At 33.7% G+C, this 15648-nt stretch overlaps 1 protein-coding gene across 4 annotated transcripts in view; it reads left to right on the top strand.

Moving 5' to 3' along the window:
- The window catches only part of LOC128227439 (protocadherin beta-2-like), an 83385-nt gene that overhangs the window by 50829 nt on the left and 16908 nt on the right, over positions 1–15648 (top strand). For 3 of the 4 annotated variants that reach the window (XM_052937981.1, XM_052937982.1, XM_052937983.1), the window contains 2 exons: positions 5073–5178; positions 7947–8036. The gene's annotated coding sequence lies outside the window, so the exon portion shown is untranslated. Of the gene's footprint in view, positions 1–5072; positions 5179–7946; positions 8037–8929; positions 9128–15648 lie in introns of those variants that run through there. The other variant, XM_052937984.1, reaches the window with a different exon arrangement.

The raw sequence follows: 15648 nt of genomic DNA, 5'->3' as shown, positions 1-15648 counted from the left end.
GAAAAATGTCAGTTTTATTCATTAATATTCCTTTATATAAAACTCGTCTGGGTTTTCTTTGATGGAAGTCAGGGTATTGTGATAGCAATGGTGTTTGGCGTCGCAGTCATAGTACAATTTGTTTTACAGTTTCCTTGATTAAAAATGTATTCAAGATTTTAATCAAACTTGGTACACATGTTGCCTGAGACAATTCAACATGTGTAGCAAGACTCGTAACTCAGGCTTAATAAATACTGAATTATCCCCCTTGTTTGAAAAAACAACTGACCAGCGTTGACCCCCCAATCCCCCCCCCCCCCTCGGCGGACCTTTTGTTTCTATTGGATTATTTTAAGCCAATTGAGTGATCACTAGAATATATAAATAAACATATTTTTATCATCTAGTGAGGAAATGACAGTAAATTAAATTTATTTCATTCACCAAGATAACTTCGATGTACTGCATCCCCAACCTTAAACAGCTGCATTAAATCTATTGTCTGGAACTTTTATTGCTAAACTCAAAGAGCATTCCCAGGGACAAATTCACATGTTCCTTATCTTTCTGATGTCAACAAAACCATGCCTGAAATAAAGATAAATTGTGTTTTTAGCATTGTCGGTGAATTATTCATTCTGGGGGCCCTGAAATCAGTGAAAATGAAAAAAGTAAATTGCTGTTTAAGTCCGTGATGTCTATTTGAGATAACAGAATAGAGAATGGTCTGAACAGTCTGGGGAGATTAAATCCATGGCAAATCAAAAAACAGTTTTTCTCGGACAATTTTAATTATTTAATTGAAATTGAGATATTACACAGTGTCTAAGAGTTCTGGATTTAATTCTTCGTTTAAATCGAATCTGGAAATATTTCACTTTGTGCTGTTTTCTTGACCAAAAAAATGCACCACAGATTAAAGCAATCAAAAACATTTTTTTCAGAATGGAAACAGAATAAAAGCATGCCAAAGATACTTCAAATCATTTTATTTTAGTTAATGATACTTTATTTCCATGTTTGGTGCACTTGATTTGAGCATTGCCACATTTACTGGTTCGCTTGATTAACTTGGGAACAGAAATTTGTATACAACAATGTTCGCAACATGTTTGATAGGGTTGAAATGTGGGAATTTACTGTCCACTTAAACTGGACACACTGCTTTTATGACCATCAGTTGGAATTAAATGTTTTCAGATTATTTTAAGATGCACAGAAGCAAAAAAAAACTGGATATATATTTTCAATATTTTTGGATCTCTTGTTCTCACTTCTTTTGTAAGTATTGTTCAGCTGCTCTATATATATTTCTAATCTGTAATGTAATTACTTGCAAGAATATTTTATAGAATGTTATATATAATATTAATACAGGTATAATAATTGGTGTTCTAAAGATGCTATTTATTATCTTAAAGAAAATTGACCATAATTTTCTTGTAAAAAACATATTCATCATTTCATGATTTACATCTTCAATTATTCAATTACATAATTAACATGCAATAAAATGCTATTCTTCTGTGTTCATTGTATGCTTTTCAATACATTGTAAATCAATCAAACCTTACTAATTAGCACAATGTTTTCTTTTAATGTGATGTTATCTTCCAAGAATCTCGACATGGTCAAGACAAGTCTAATGTTGTAAAAATATTTGTATTTGACAATATTTGATTTACAAATCAGATATTTTCACATTTGATTTTATCTGATGGCCAGATCTAGTACTGTAAAATATTTATTCTTATATACAATGTTGGATAAAATACTTATTCATATATTTATCTTTACTGCACAAATATAGTTATCTGAAGTTTTGCATCTTAAAAGAGCATATATCCCAAAGGAAATAATTTTTATTATTCAGTAAGTTGCTTGAAAGCTCACAGCGAAAACAGTGGACTTAGTCAGGTAAAAATCTAACAATATTCACGCTAGAAGGCACAGAAATACTAAAATATCAATGTTTAATGTTCTTTAGCAAAGGAAAAGTAGCTTTTTTCTGGATGCGATCTCCAATAATTAAGATAATTGATAAAAATATTGATGAATTATTCAATAAAAAGGTACTCGACCAACACATTTACCAGTAGTGAGCAGCTATAGTGAAACATAGCCTAGGTGAATGGTGCTCTTTGATTGGTCAGTTTGGAGGGACACTGCAGCCTAATGGTTGTTTTTTATGACTTTTATGGCCCTTAATCATGTATGAGGGGTTTCAAATGTCAATTCAGTGAAGGTTGTTCAGGCTTCAGTAGGCTTTGTTCATTTGATGTGGAAATAATCAGCATTACATGTGGAGGAGTTACTTGAGAGTTCGCCAGTGTTGTTTTTATTCTGCAAATGTGTTTTATTGCTTTGTGGAAATAACATCCTTGGAATATTTATTTGGACACTTTTAAAAGGTTGGTGGTCTTATGAGATTTAAACATCCTTGAAATATTAGCATAGATAAAAACATATTCGATGAAGAATATCCTATTCTCAGCTATTAAATTTATTTCTGTGACAAATGCATTAAGAATATAAAAAATCCTTTCTAAAAGACAACTTACAGCTGCTTTGAGTATAGCAATTCCTTTTAACTCTTTAAGCTGTTTGTCATTATGTAATGGTTTTAAAATTAACAACTTCTCTTTCTTAAAAAAACATCTGGCAGTGCTAATTTGAAGGTACATATTTCACTTATTTAATTGTTTTTACACTTCAAACTTTTGTTGGCACTGCCTATTAATTACAGCGCATATTTAGACACATCAATAACCAGTTTGACAGTTTTCGGATTTTTCCAAGACACGTTTAGATAACCAAGTAGGTTTTGTTGGCTCTAAGTAATCATCGTTTTTGCTCCAGTTAAGTCGGCATTCGTCAAATTGGCTTTTCTCAGAAAGTTATGATAGCGTTGCAGTGATCCATGTATTCATGATGATTGAATTTGGAAATTTGGTCAGCTTTTGGTCAGCCAGAAAAGATGTATTGGTCTCGCTGGCAGGGAAAAAAGACAGATCCTAAATTGATTTCTTTTTTTGCCATTTATATTATTGTTCACAATAAAAGGGAGCTCAGGTCTTATGTAAAGAATTCAATTTTTGTTTTTTATTCCAAAGTATCTGCTATGTGTGATATTAAGCCGATTGAAGGAAATTATGTCAATAAATTGGTACAGAATAATGATGCTGGAACACTTGAATTTATTGACTTTCAATTAATTTCTCAGATTTTTTTTTTTGTTCTTTAAAGTCTATGGCAGTCAATTGTGGTCTTAAAGTGGGAATTAAAGTGGGAGAAATTGAGGTTTGTTAAATTTCATGTGTGGCATTTACTGCCTCTCTCGGTGTATTGGAGAGTTTTGTCGGTGGCATGTCTTGTGGCACAGCATGTGTTGACTGCTCCCTGGAAACGTGCTTATGACAGTCTGAAATTCTATGGCATACTGTAGCTCGCTTTCGTGACAATTTGCGACATGAATGTTAAAAACCAAGATCAGCATTATCGCAGAAGCTCGCTTTCAAACTAACAATTTGCCGAATGAACTTTGAACTGCGATCATCTACACAACTAGTGTGGTTTCTTTCCCTGCCTCTGGCAAAGAGTAACCTAAAACAGGAGCCGTATATGCTACTTGGAACCTATCATCATATAGCGCATACATAATTCATTACAGTACGGAAAACATTTTCTATCCCCGGCAGCTGTTTTCCCCTATGTCGGAATGGATTCGTGATTTCCGTCCAGGATTAAAAGACCTAGTGCCACCTTCACACGCTAGTTCGATTAAATATTAATTGCTACTTTTTTCCATTGGTTTTTCCAGCACTATATCAGTAGGGAAATATATAGCGTGGTTTATTTGTGTTAAGGTTTTCTGATCATGTTTTGTTGATATCTCATAATCTGTCAATATATTTGATGTTGGCTTCCTCCATTTTGAAAACTGAAGCTTTCTTTAATTAATCATAAGCCAGCTGATAAGTATCAAAAAAGCAATTTTAGATATTTGCTTTTTCAGTTGATTGTTATTGGATATTCTAGGGTTAAACATTTAATCATTTCTAGGCAGAAAAGGCTTGCAGACTGTAATACCTTGCGTTAAAAAAGTTGAGGTAATGTCATAGTAATTAAACCTTAAAGATGCACTCTTACTCCCAAATAAGATTTACATCAATTAATAATATTGTTTTATTATTCCAAAAAGGATGAATAAATGTCAAAAACAATGGTTCTTATGAAGAATATCGAGTTTAATTTGAAAGAAATGAGCATAAAACACAGTATTTCTACCTTATGAGACTATAGTGGACTACCGTAAATCTATTAGCATTCACCAATCATTTAATATTTTTGCGCTTTCTGCTTTTAAATTCACGGTTACTCTAAATCAGTAGTTAATATTTTCCATAAATGCATTATTTAGTTAGTAGTTTAAGGTTGATCAGTCAAACTCTATGTTTGTTATACGTGTGTATGTATTGATTTTGAATAAGAGTGTCACTTTAATTTAACCTCCTCAACCCTATTGTTGTCGTTGTTGTTGATTAATTGTGCTTGCAATATCTCTTGCTCCATGATACTAAAAAATGGTTAATATAAAAGTTTTTTTACTCTCCTTTGCAAAATAGCAGGAGTAAAAATATTTTATCTGTAGCAGGTCTGAAAAAACATTTCTGAGTTGTACCCCTTGATGATCTGAGTGAGGACAGCAATAACTTGTATTTCTCTTCTCATACTACTTTTTCAAAATTTTAAGTAAAAAATATGGAAACCTTTGGGTGGAATTCATATACCATCCTAAGTTTTTTCCTGACTTCAGTCACTTACCTAATTTAATATCTCATTGGCATTATTATATAAAACTTATTAATTTTTGAAATACATAATTTTCATTTACTTTATTGAACAAAGCATAATTAAATGTTAAAATAGTGACTTTTTATACATTTTTTTAATTTGTCCATGGAAATTTAATGAACTTGACTTAAGTTAGGAAATGATAATAAATAAGATTATTTATGAATGCGGGCCCTGTGTGTCAGTTGCATGTCAAACATTTCTATGTTCTGTATCAATTCCCATCTGTTTTTCAGACTAAGGTGTGGCAGTTTCCATCCCTTGACCACACAGCCACCACTGTGGTTCATCATAACCAATAGGGATTGTCCTCTCACCCCACAATGCTGATCAGACATAAAGGTATATATTGTCATTATTTTCCCAGTTTGTCTGACTGCCCCGTGTCTGACTTCATTCATTCTCTCCAACTTCTTGCACTGATGGGCATTTATAGAGCTTTACTGTTTTAATTATCTCCTTTATTACATCACTTCCAATAAAACGCTGACTTAATGATGCACCAAATAGATGTTTGGGGTATAAAGTCAAATGATATTTTGTAAAACCTGAGTGCTGGTTCTTAAATCAAGCCAGAATCAATACCCGCTTCTCATTCCTCAATATATATTTATCACGAACATTTTGCAAAAATACCGTTTAGATATAATCTGATTACATGTAGCTGTTTTTTAATCAGATGAAATTTCCGTTAAACATTGTTTTTGTTTGGTTCACTTGTTCTGTTTGCACGTCATTTTCATTACTCATTTCATGACATTTAATTTCTTTCGTTTCATCATGAAAGGACATCATTTACCAAGTTTGATATCACATTTTATGTTTGATGATGTCACCAGTTCAGTGAGTTTTAAGATAAATGTACAAATGATAATGTCTTATTGAAAACAAAATAATTCAGTATCTACATAAAGCCCAGTTATTACAGCCGCCTCTAATAATTTTGCTTTTATCAAATTTAAACACTATCGTTGGCAGTTGCGTTTCACACTTAAAATGTCTCTTTCATCCAGATTTGAAGACCAAATTGTTATATTATTAAGCACATCTCTGATTTATGTCTGATGTTGAAAGTATCATGTTTTATCGATATAGCGGGGTGTTTTATAGCGTTGTATGTTAAATCTGCTATCAAAAGCCGTCTACCACTGAAATTTTATAGCAATTAAGTTGTGACAAACACAGGAAAAGAAAAATGTTGGAAGTGTTCCGACCAGCCTGATGCGAAAATCAATTTTCATTACAGAAACATTGGAGAGGCAGGATAGATAATGCCAACCTGTTTGATGAAAGTATTGTCAACGCTTTAATGTTTCAGGTGACTTCAAAAGCTTGATTTCTCTCCTTTTGGAAAATTATTCAATTGACCAGTTAAAAGTCACAGAAGCAATTCTCTGATCATATTAACACTGCTTTTTTTTTACTTTTAAATTGAACGCATTGTTACGTAATTATTTACCTTAGCATTTATGAAGAAGTTTTGCAAAATACTAAAGGTTGATGGAATAAGTTTCAAAAACACTGGCTTTACGTGTGTTTGGCTTTCGAGTATGGTGTTAGGCTCTTGACTTCGGCTGGGTCAACACAGAGCGGTACACTGGCATCTTGGGTAACTTAAATGTGCTTTACGTCCTTATTTATTCAGTGAAGACGAGTCACCCTGGGATTAGGACGTCTGCTTTAAGATGACATTGTAATTCTTCGGTTGGTAGAGGGCTTGATAAAATTTTGATGTTTAACATTGTTTTAGCGAATTTACTCTAGCGTTTTGAATTTCCGCTGTGCCATTAGCGCAAAGATGACTAAAAAACAGATTTTCGGCTTAACTGTTTTGGGCAAATGTATCAGCCAGTATTTGAAATGAGATAGAACATGTCAATGTATTTCATGGGAGATTGCCTTGTTTAAAACAAATTGTTTGCTAATTGAGTTCAACCCAGACTCGGACCACACTTAAGGCATAGAACAAACATTAGATTGTTTCAAGTGTGTTTGATTTTTACGAAGATACAGAGGGAATGAATGTTCCACATTCTTTATTCAGTCATTTTAATCTTAGAAAAAACAAAAGTGAATTATCCATTGTTCTGCTAAAGTTTAAAGAGTTTTCAAACAGGTTTAACGATTTATTGTTTGCTATTTGCATTTTTATTAAGGCAAATTGTTTTTGTACGAGCATGTCGATTATCTTTAATTATGTTTGGAATAACTAAATATTTGGTGATAAGAATTTCAATCTATGTTTAAGTGTTACTTTAGTGCTCTCTTAAATTTGGGTGGAAAATTGACGCAAACTTTATTGGATTAAATGGTAAACAACTTTAGTTAAATTAATGGAAATTATTGCTTGCAATTTCTGGTATATTGCCTAAATTTTTTATCTATTTTATGGAACATAAATTAATCATTATTGAAACATAAATCTTACTAACATATTTAAAGCCAAAAGGTTTATCAAAGTCGGAAGTTTTTTTGGCACAAGGCAGTGATTAACTAACTTGAAGACAGTTTGTCAATTAATTATATAAAGTGGCTTTAATTCTATCAGCAAGGCAAAGACCTCTGTCTTCCCTATGTCTGGTAGGTTGAACTAGGTTCTCCTATCATCGATATCTGTGTAGCAAAGGTATCGAATATGTCAGAGATATAAATCTACAAGATATACAGTGTATCGCTGATCAGTGATACTAATAAAATACAAATTATTCAATGATTACCCCTGCTGATAATGTGCTGTGCCGCTATGATCAGGGATCATGCCTGCCTATGGAGCTAAGGCTCACAAAAGCTCAATTTGACAGCGGGGAAGCTACAATGAAAAGTAGATAGTTTGTGATTTCATTTCCATCTTTCCGCTTTTACAGACTTTTCTATTGCTACCTGTGGGATTGTTGCCGCTTTATTTGCCATGGCAAGATTGATGGTGGTTATCTGTAGATGAAAACTCGGAATTACAATTTGATATCAGATTTGTTTGTGTGATAAAAATGTGAATGCAGCAAAGACTACAGAGAGCCAGGATTTTAGAGAAAATATTGACAGTAGGAACAAGTCATTTGCTGATAAATGGAGGAGGTATTAAAACGAGATGGGTTTTCTTGTTTCCACAGATTGATGATTGCCGACAGTACAGCGGACATATTCTGGGAGTTTTGTGTCAGATTTCTTCAATGAAGATATGATGGAGTGACAATTTAAAGGTAACATTTTTCACTGATTAATGTAGTGCACTTATTTAATTGATTTTTACGATTGAAATTAAATACAGAAGCATATATATAAATAAATAAAATGGCCACCTGTTTATTTGCCGATAAATGAATAAATAAAGTTTAAAAAAATCGAGAAGATTACAAATGATCAAAAGAAATAAGTTTTTATAATTAATATTGTAATATTGTTTTTAAATTGGTCGTTATAAAAATAGTTTGTAACAGTGTTTATATGGGGGAGCATTGAGTTTGGATAACAAAAGGGTCATGGTTATTGTGACAATTTGATAATAGGGGGTTAAAAACAGTTTGATACCTTTTATCAGGTTGCCGCCATAATGTTCTGATACGCCGTTGATTTCGGAAGCTATCTTGTTGTTTCTTCAGACAAGATCTGTCTGATAACTGTATTGTGACGGAAGATCGTGTTGTAACATTTTGATAGGCGATACACCTGCATAAAACACAAGTTGAGAAGTCTTTGTTCAGCGGCTAGATTTGTAGATATCTCATTTGCATATCAGGGGGAAGGTGGCCGTAATTGAGATGCAATCGTTAATGAGGATAATTTAATGTCACAGTCGATGAGTTCTCCAATCTCAATTGCAGATAATTTAATTGTTTCGGGAATTATAGCGCGGCTGCTGTATTAGATATATCAGAATTGACGGATTAGATTTCAGAGAGGTAACAAGATTACTTTACAATGGATTTCAAAAAATATTTAAACAGATCAACAGTCTAAATGTTGAATTCGTCACCCTTTAAAGTGGATAAATTAATGCAGCCACTGGAAAGATTTTAATTGGCTCTTCATAGCATGGTGGCATTGCTTGAGTTAGGTTCGTATTGCAAGGTAGCCAGTGAAATGTTCCCGCAATTGTTCTGCCACTCTCGCTATAATTGTGACAAACATCTACCTTATTATTATTATTGCTATATTCACTAATGGATTTGTGGATCATTAAACTGTGAACAGGAGAATAGCAATAATTGTAGAAGTAAAATTATTATCGGAATGTTAATAGTAAATCAAGTGTTTGTGACGTTCAGTTCTGGATTATCTGCCAAGAATTAAGGTACTTGAAATGTCTTTTTTTCCCTTTTATATTAATTGTATTAAAGGATTTTATCAGAGGAATAGGAAATGATGGTTTACATGTTCAGTAAATCAGAGAAAAACACCCCCTGCTAAGAATATTGGCTGCAAAAAAGTAATTATATGTATTTAGAGTCATTAATTGAATACGCAGTTTTCCCTTGTTTCTGTGATGTATGGTTCTTTTGTATTAATTGTCTTAGCAAATATGCATATTGCTTAGAATTGCCAACAACACTCTTTTCTTTTGTTTTGGGCGTTCAAATTTTCTTTCAGAAGTATTCAGAATGGTCACTTATCTTAGGCCAGTATTTGTTTATGCAAAACAAAGTCTGAAAAACTAATTACCGCTAGCCATTAGCGGGATGAACCAGCTTACTAACAGCCATCAAAGAATTTGTAGCATGCAGTTTATGGTGCATCTTTCATTGTTTCTTAATTCTGCAGCTTCCTCAAAGTTGTGAAGTCAAGATGCCACATGACTCGGGGATGACTCTGGGAGGGTCACCTATTGTGACAGGGGCCTTGATTAGGGGCTGAGTGAAGGGCCGGGCTTTTATTAGTGGGGACAGCGGGCTTGACCAAGTGATGGAACAAAGGTTAGCGGGGATAATGGAAAATACAGCCCGCTCTAATTTGTCCTGCAAGTTTACATGCAAGGGGTCAGTTTAGTGATTAAAACACGAACTAGTCATAGGATCATGGTGTTCCCTTGGGACTGGTGACGGGAATCGTAAAATTATTATGGAAATGAGAATGGAATGAGACTGAGAAATAGGATTAGTTCGTAGAAAAATTATCTTGTACAATTATGTTTGCTTAATACATATCATGCATTGCCACATGGCGTCCATTTCTAATCATATTTGAGGCTGTACTCTGCCGTCAGCAACAGGCTCTATTTTTTTGTCATCTCCCTGTTATAGAGGAGCAGCTCAATTTCTGATTTGGTCCAGAGTAAATTACATTAATTGGAAGTAAATGGAAACATGCATTTTGATGGTCAGTTAAAGTGTAAAAGCATGCTTTTTGCTCTCTTTTGATGCCGGCATTCTGTTACTACATGAAGGCTTTATTGCCAAGCTGTTGGATTTTATGGCGATTTATGGCGGTGCTTTTAAAATTGTAGTTTTACTTTTCCCACAGGAACGGACACTGGCTCCACTGGCTCGGTGGTTACTGGTCTCTACGTTGTACGATTTAAATAATTTACATTTAGCATTTCGAAATATAGAAATTTATTCGTCTTTTATGTTTCAATTGAATTTAAATTTTGAAATGAATATTATTTGAATAATTTATTGACAATTTATTTAAGTGTTTTTATTGCAATGATTTTGAAACAAAGGAATCAAAAGCAATAATTTACAAAAAATGAAACAATCAATTCTATGTGCTACCATTTACACACATATGTCTATGACAGATCGGCATTTTATGACAATTCTTTGATGGAGTTTTATCAAGTGGAAGTATTTGTTGATTAAACACATCTTATCCCTGTTTATACAAGCAGGTAGGTGTGAAGAAGTATGTATCTTTATTCACATTATCACCTGGTAGGGGATTTAGTGCTGACGGTGATAGAGCAAGTCTGGCAATCATTGGTCAGTCAATGGGTATACACTATACTGAGATATTCAAGAGTGAAGACAATGGTATATACCACAATGCTCTAGCAAGACTCAGCATCCAGCAAATATTCAAGGTCTAACAGTGTTAACAATGGTACTTAATTAGATGGGCATGGGCACTTCTGAACATTATGTACTGGGCTTAAGTTTCAAGCAAATGGTATTCATAAAACCCAACCAGCATGGGTAGGTATGACACTATGAGGCTATCCAGTTTTGGCTTGAAAACAAAACCAAGATGCAGCCAGGGAAATCATTCTTATACAACTAGTCTCTGACCATTGTGTTCGGGCTCTAGAAGAATACTGAATGCCATGGGCTCCAGGGAAAGGATGCTTATAGACCATTGTGTTTGGGCTCACGGTCAAAGACTCAGGCCATGGGCTCTATCCAGGGAATTGATGCTTATACCACTAAGCTCTGACCATTGTGATTCAGTTCTGTACAAAGATTCAGACCATGGGCTAGTGAATTGTGTGTGGGCTCTCAGACAAAGGCTAGTCATGGGCTCTAGCCAGAGAATGAACCTAAATATTTGGAAATCTAAAAAACTTATTGCCTTGAATGATTCAAACTTGGTGCTATGGTATCATATCAGGGATTGAACTGAGAAATATGAGACAGGGAAGTTGGCCACATTTGGTGTCTGTACATGATTCAAGCTACATATTAATAAGTCCATAATTGGCTTTTTGTCTGTATTGCAGAAAAACATAGTATCTGTTTCTATGCTTGCTATGACAGGGAATAATATTGTATTTGACAGCTGAAAAGACTTCAAAAGAGATAAAATTATTTCCTGCCAAGCATTAATGTAATTGGTTAAAACGTTTTCATGAAATAAACTACGAGTAATATCTGTGATGATTTTCCCTATTTAGAACATCTTAGAGACAAGATAATACAGAAATTATGATCTTGAATGATTATAAAGGCTGTTAAGTTCTGAGATTTATGTTCTTTAATCAGATGTCTTATGATCTGACTATTCTTATAATGTTACAACGTTTTCCTAGTGCAGTAACAGTTGTTGGAACTTATGAACTCCATTTAACATGGACCAGGCATGACTTTATGAATGGACCACGGCTTGCTGATTGTCTAACAAGATTATGCATAATCTCATCAATTGCTGCGGATAATCTGCCCAATTATGGGCTCTGATAAGCAAGTTTGCACCTAGGATTTCCCCAGCTCTGATAAAATACTGGGTTCCAACTGGTCATTTGTATCAATACAGGGCTTACTTTGATGTATTTGTGGGTTCTATAGGCTCTATGGCTTAGAATCATGCTCTATTAGCGGTATTACCAAGTTGGAGTGAAATAGTTTAAATAGATGTCAAAAGGCATAGGTATGTGATTAAGTAATTAATTAAGTATTTTATTATGTTTTCTTCTTGGATTTTGGTGAGGTCGATACAGTTAGGATTTATAAAAAATTATTTGAGGTTTTTTTTGGGTGTTTTTTTTTCTTTAAATGAAGTTAAAAGAAGTTAAAGCTGAACTTTTTGAAGTTGACATTAATAAAGATTCTTAACAGCTTTCAGGAAATCTCAACTGTTAAGATTTTACTTTGTTACTCAATTACAGGGGGTGTAAAAGTTAATTTGAGCAGGAAATCTCCCCTTAAACTATTTTTAATCCAATTTTAGCTTCCCTGGCATTTTAGATTTGGATTCAGACAATGAGACTAGGCATGTGATTAAATGCTGCTGGTAATTTCAGGAAGATTTTGAAATCTGTGAAAACCTGCTGTTGATTTGCCGAACATTTACATAACTGCATTAAAATGTGGTCTAAAGATTCTCTTTTATTCGTATTAAGTTCATGTTTAGCACACGTCTACCCTCAGCAAAAGTTAAATTTAAAAATCTTGTTGCTGAAATTAAAAGAACAGTATCGCTGTATGTGAGAATATTTTTTATTTTTCAAAAGCATTTTTTTTTTTTTTTTTTGCATGTCATTTTATCTTGGGCAAAAAGTCAAGTTTGATAATTTCTCATTATTTAACATAAAAGGTTTGTACCAAAAGCAAGGTTTTAGCTATTTCGCTGTTTACTCTTTGAAATTCAAAATGACGATCTCACACAATGTTTTCCGTGCAAAATTTTTAAGGGCAAATAAGATACATTGAAAGACCAACATGCCAAATATTTTTGGCCAGGTATTTACTTATGGAAATATTGTTGACTAATATTTGCTTGCAGCGGGCACTTTTTATGGGCTAACAACCCCCTGTGTGCGTCAGGAAGTGTGCATACAACTGGTTTAAAAGGCTTTGAAATGTATATATTTTCTTTGCAAATATTTCACATGGTCATTTGGGGCAATTAGAAGCTTCGATTATTGTGGAAACATTGGTGTATAAAGATTCAGCATTTCCTCTGCAAAAGTAAGCTTTCGTCTGTTGGAGGAGGAGGATCTTTGTTACACTCAGCATCTGCAGGATTTTGGATATTATTATTATCTAAGGTGGATTAATGGTAAGACTAGAACTGATAATTTGCATCCTGAATTACAGTAAAGATTTCACGTTATATATCATATTAGAGGTATAGTGTAATTTTGGGGGGCTTTTTTTTCTAAAATGTTATTTTGAATAAAATGGAATTAAGCCATGAATGTGACACTTTGGACAGAAAATTGAAAGAGCTTGGACGATTATATTACCAACAGTGGAAATTATGGTGAAGGGATAATATCAAGGAGGGTTAACTTTTAGGGATTTTCTTGAAATCAGATGATAATAATTATTGAATTAGAATTTAGTGGGATTTAAGCATGATATATAATCGATTGGCTTTCATGAGATTTTTTTTTGCGTTGTTTTAAAAGCTGGCATGAGCTTTCATGTTTAAGCAGCAAAATGCATGTGCACAAACATTTAAGCCCTATAAAACAGGCCGCAGTTAATTGAAATTAAAAAGTAGATCTATAATGAAACACTCTTCACCTTTAAATAATTGAAACATCAAATTTTTACACTTTAGAATTTCATGGAAAGTTGGAATGATAGTTGACAATAATAACATCTTAATTTGGGTATTCATGATATGTTCTTTTCATTGTTTAAAAGCTGAGCTCTCATGTTTAATCAGTAAAATGCATGTGCACAAACACTTGAGCCCTAAACAGGCCACTGTTAATTGAAATGAAATAGTAGATCTAATGATTGAACACTCTTCACCTTTGAATAATTGAAATGTCAATTTTTACACTTTAGAATTTCATGGAAAGTTGAAATGATAGTTGCATGACAATAATAGCATCACAATTATCGAACATTTTTCAGCGTTTCTGGAGCGCAAGGTCTCATTACGAGATCAATATAAGGATCACTTTTTGACGGACAGCTGAGGACACTATTACTCAGCTGCGACCAGCACTTATTAAATCTTCTGACTGTCTGCTGACAACGTCTTGCAAGGCATCAATTCTTTAATTTGCTCGAACAGCCCAGTTTTCAATATTGACTGTTTCCTTCAAGTGCATAAAAGTTCATCTTTTCCTCCGGCTGTATTTTGTCTTAGAAATTTGATCACAGCAATGTCCTATTTTATTTGCACATGGCGCTTAGCATTGCCTGCATGACTGTTGGCAGTTACTAAGTAATCTCTTTAATGCAAGCTGTATGTACTTTCGCTAAGAATCTTTTGATCAAATATGTAAAGCCGGGAGGACTGCACGGTGGTTTTGAAAATTTAATGTACTCCCCCACTAATATAAGTAGATTGGTTTCTGCGTTTTATTGCTGCATTTGCAGGTTAAATAAGGACTTAACAGTGATACAGTCTGTCTGCTTGATTGATTATTTTTCTGTACAAGATTATGTTTTATGGTTGGAACAATGCTCTGAGATTTTATTTAACTGGGAAAGGATTGTTCAAGGATTCCTAGGGAGAGCCCACAGTTGTTTTTGGTATTACTAAAGGTTAAAGTTTCTTTATTTTGCGGTCTGAATTTTTTCTCGGAAAGTTTTTTTCTAGGAAAGTAGAATGTCAGCAATGATGTCTTTCTTTGATGCTATTAAAGTGCTGTTTTATGTTACAGATAGAAAGGGTAACCATTTAAATTTTAATTCATTATATAATTATCATAGAACTTGGATAAAGATAGTCAAACGATATATTTTACCATGTACCGGTAGTAAAAGCTAAGCGAAAAAGAGCAGAAAGTGAAAGATACAATTATTATCTTGAAATTATGCGACTCAGCAATTTTCTTGGCACAGTAAGTGTTTAAAGTACACGTAGCTTGGTTGAGTCCAAAAATAGCTAAACGATACAATTACGAATATATATTGAAGGAAAGCGTTAAAGAAAAGTGTGCGGAGAAATTGTCTGCGAGTTCTTCCATTTGTTGGGCCCTGTAATTACGTGCCAGATAGGATATGGCCTGTGACACTAATTGTCCAATTGTTTCTGAGAAATGGGGTCTTGCAGTCCGTGCAATGGTGATGTACGTTTGTGCGTTTGCTGTGAAATTGATTGAACTGCTCTTGCAAATAGAGGCTTCCGGGGGAACATAATTGAAACGTTTTTCTACATTTCGCATTAATCAGATTCGTGTATGTCTGGAAAAACAAGAAAATCAAGTTTCATTCACCTGACTGATGATTAAACTGTTACCCTCGGGTAACAATATTGTTCGGTAATATTATTGTTCGGGGCCTGCAACTTCCATAGATGTCTAAAAAGTCAGACAAATTGCTTGCAAAATTACTTATGAGCGTTGAGTCACTTCAAACTTTCTTCAAATTTGGTTTTATTTAAAATCAATATGTTCACTTCAAATTTACTTAAAATCAGTTTTTACTTAAAATCATTGTGCTCAGTGGTTTATTTTAAACTTTCGGTCTGGCCTAA

The sequence above is a fragment of the Mya arenaria genome, chromosome 3, assembly GCF_026914265.1.
Source record: "Mya arenaria isolate MELC-2E11 chromosome 3, ASM2691426v1".
Classification (NCBI taxonomy): domain Eukaryota; kingdom Metazoa; phylum Mollusca; class Bivalvia; order Myida; family Myidae; genus Mya; species Mya arenaria.
This window is presented reverse-complemented; position numbering and strand designations above follow the sequence as displayed.